A 4,144-nucleotide genomic window follows, 5' to 3' on the forward strand; every position below is an offset into this window, starting at 1 on the left:
TAGAGGTGACACGTCTCATGGATGGTTTCACCTGGCCTGCATGTCCTCATCTCTAGCTGCCTCTGGGCCCGCATGCCTGTGGCAGGGGACCAGTCATAGTCGTGGCCATGCCTTCTCAGCTCCCACCTCTATAGAGACAACTAGGGGGTCCTCTCATCTTTCCTGTGTTTCCCTTTTCTCTTCGCCACATGATCTCTGATTCATTTTTAAACAGTCATCATCACTGATCTCCGGCTTGGAACCTGCCCTTGCAAACTTGCTGGGCTCTAGTCGCTGAAAAATCCCACAGCAACCCGTGATCCTATGGGATACTCTACAGTTAGAACCAGGTAATGCATCTGTACCATTTACTACTGTTCTGATGCTAAATTGGTCTCTCTTGTTAGATACAAACTGAAGTTGTGGGCTACACATATGTCTTACATTTCTTACAGTAATGATGATGATGATGATGATGATGATGATGATGATGATAAAAGTGACACAATACCATTGGGCTGTGGAAGGAGAAATGACAAGAGATTGCAGTCTTGACTTTATCACTGAACTGTTAGTGGCTGTGGTCGGTCCACTTGGCCTCGTTGAGCCCAGTTTCCTCATCTGTGAAACGGAAGGGAGTGCTACCTCTCTACTCTCTTTTTCAAATTCATGGCAAGTCCAGATGCCCTCTTCACTCCGTTCTGGATTTGGAGCTCATCTCATGTGGTTCTACAATGATCTAGTTCCCCAGACCTGCCCACAGAATTGTTCCCAGCATACCGGGATCATGCTACCTGTCTAACTCTATCGCTAGTCTGTAATCACAGTAAGAGTGGGCATCTTAGTAATTAATTAGTCTTAGTAATAGTTAGGAATTCGTCTTAGTAACTAACTGCTGCGCTCTCCGTACCTAGCATAGATCCAAGACACGTTTTAAAGAAAAGAACACCGCTGTGGAATAAACAAACAATGAGTGAGGCTCAAGCAGGGTCATATTAGCAGAAGTGCTTTGCAAACAGAATTAATAAATGTAAGTAATGCTGATGCCGATGACACACAGGACATGCCATTATAAGTCAAGAAACCTATCGTGACAAACCTCAAAAAAGCCATGTGGTCTTGATCTCATTTCCCCATTGACCGAAGGCAATGATGCCCTTTCCAGCTCAGGTCAGAGGGAGCCAGAATCTGGGAAATGTGAGCCTGGGACTGAGAGGAAGCCAGCGGGGGGAGAACCCACTGTCAGTTCTCCGTGCCTGTCTCGTGTGCTCTCCCCAGTGCCTCTGTTGAAGGACAGACAAGGACATCGGTTCTATAGGGTCAGTTTTGTACAGGTGAGAGGTGGAAGAGCGGGGACAAGGAATGTGTACCTTTCTCTAGTGAGCTCTCCTGCACCCAGCATTTGCCAGATTTCCACCACTTCTGTTCCACCGCCACACTTTCATCAGACCTAAGGCAACTGCTTCCCATTATTTTATAACATGTACATGCTTAAAACCAATTCATACTTCTTCATAGCACTGATCTATGCAACACTAGCACCAGGATGATATGCTAATTAGATTTTAATTTTTAATATATAATTTATCAGTTGTGTTGTGGGAGAGACTATTCTAAGAAACTATAAAATGGAGAAGGATAGAGGTGTGCTGTGATTTTATTTTATTTTATTACTAGAGGCCGGATGCAAGAAATTTGTGCAAGAGTAGGACTTTGTTGTCTCGGCCGGCCCTCGTGGCTCCGGCTTCATCTGGAAGGTTGTCTGGATGGTCGTTCCACTGTTTGGCCATTCGGTCAATTTGGATATTACACTTTTATTATGATATATTTTTTTGAGGACATTTTATTATCTAAGGCACATATGTCATGGGCTTTGCTTCACACAGACTTCCATCAAGTGCAATGAAAAAATATTATATTTTTTATTACTTTATTTACCATTTTCAGTATTTTTCTAGCACTTTATTTATTATCTTTTTGCCTAAGATTTTTATGATGCGTGTTACGTTAGTATATAACTTTCAGAAGTCCCCTGGCATCCATCTGGGTATCTGCTGCCTCCACGCAGAGGAGAGACACTCCTTGGAAATGGAGGTAAGGACGAGAAGGATTCGGAAGGCAATGCCAAGAGGGAATGTCAAGAGGGACTGAGAGAGGGAGGAAAATGAAGATTTGTGTGTATCTCATGTGAAGGTGGCAAGAAATGATCAGCCCTCAAGGCTACACAGATCAAGGAGTGTTTGATGGAGCAGCACAGAAATCGTTACAGAATTAATTACTTTAGAATCAAGGATTTGCATTTTTCAAGTGCAAGGTGCGCGCTCTGAGGTCCATGGGTAACTAGCATGCAGATCCGAGAACGATTTGAGCAGCGCAGTCCTGTCCTTGGGCCCAGGCGGGGGCCCCTGCCCTGGGCCCCGCTGTAGGAGGCTCTGTCCCTCCTCTGGGACCCCCTCTAGGCCACAGACCCCATATCCCGGACTCTCAGATGCTCTGCTTTCAGCAAGGGCTGGCCTCTTCTTCCGTATTCCTCTCCCCAGCGGGGCCACACTGCTGAAGGTCAGTGAAAATTTGGACGGGTTTTGGACTGTTTTGAAATATTTGAGATGCAGCCTGTGTAGAAGCAGGTTTATAAACAAGAGGACCACCTAAAACCCCTCTCTCTGTTTAGGGATACGAAATTAAGCTTGGTGCATATATTTGTTTGTTTGTTTTGTTGTAGACTTCTACTGATAGAAAAGGGAGGGTTTATGCTCATGTTTAATCTCATTACTGTATTTAGAATCGAGAAAACAAATTTTCCAACAAAACAGTTTGGCTACTTGTGCTGTGGTCCAGAACTGTGGCTGTCTGTGGCAGTGTTTCCTTTATCAGGTGAAAAAAAACAAACTCAACCCAGACTGGGTTAGCCTTCCGTCTGGTTAAGATTCGGGACCCTGGCCACACCAGGGGAGGAATCTGTCCTTATTTCCGGAAGCTCTCAATGTGCAGTTGGAATAACTAACTCAGTCTTAGGTTCAGTGCCTTCTGGAAAGAGGTTGCAGACACTGGCCCACCAGGCGGGCTCGTTTGGGGATGGAGAGTGATGGTAATTCCGATTCGCAGGAGCGCGAGGGCTGTGGGCAGACTCCGTGCGGCCGATGCTCACACAGAGCAAACCTCCCTTTCAGTTACTGCAGTCGCTTCTCCCCATGGCCTCAAAGCAGAGCCCACTCTGAGGCCTTTGAAGGCAATTGCTCACTTTATCACTTTACGTCTGGCAAACGGACACATGGCTCTGGTTGCTTTGTACAGAAGAGCTGGTCTACAGCCGTTGGCCGCTCTGCCCGGATCTCCTGCCCCTGCGACCCAGGATCCCGTGGTCCTCTGCTCTGCTCTGAGCGTCCAGTGGACCCCCACGTGTGCGGCAGTGACAGAGGTGGAATGAACCTGTGATGTAACCGGGGGAGGTTCTTGCCCCGATGCTGGTGCTGACCTTATTGTCCTGATTCCTTTGTCAATTTGGTTGCTTGGCAGATTGTAAGATTGAGCAAATGGCTTATATGTATTGATTTCAGAGAGGAAGGGAGAGGGAGAGAGAGAAACATCAATGATGAGAGAGAATCATGGATCGGCTGCCTCCTGCATGCCCCACACTGGGGATTTAGCCCAAAACCTGGGCATGTGCCCTGACCAGGAATCAAGCCATGACCTCCTGGGTCATAGGTCAACACTCAACCACTGAGCCATGTTGGCTGGGCTTTTGGTTTTTTATTTATTTTATTTTATTCTAATTTTTTTTATTACTCTGTTTCCATATTCATTAGCCACTGTTAGCTCCACCTCAGATGAGATCTTTCTGTCTTCCACCGTTTTCCTGTTTGCTCCTCCAACCTGTTAGAAGCTGTTGGGTAAGTTTTTCCTTAAGCCACACTCTTGAAGTACTAAGTAGCCACTGAGCCTCATCTATGAGCCACAAAAGAAAAATAAGGCATGATTCCTACTCATGAGATGAGAGAAATACTTGTGAAAAGGGAACAATGCTCCATGTTTCACATTATTGTTACAGGATGGCACACTAGGAGTCAGCTTGGATCTTACAGATAATAGAAGGGAGGACACATTGGAGTTGATTCTATTATTTAAGATCAGAATCTGGGGATGTGTAAATTGAACACTTGGCAAT

This window comes from Myotis myotis, unplaced genomic scaffold (assembly GCF_014108235.1).
Source record: "Myotis myotis isolate mMyoMyo1 unplaced genomic scaffold, mMyoMyo1.p scaffold_m19_p_9, whole genome shotgun sequence".
Classification (NCBI taxonomy): Eukaryota; Metazoa; Chordata; class Mammalia; order Chiroptera; family Vespertilionidae; genus Myotis; species Myotis myotis.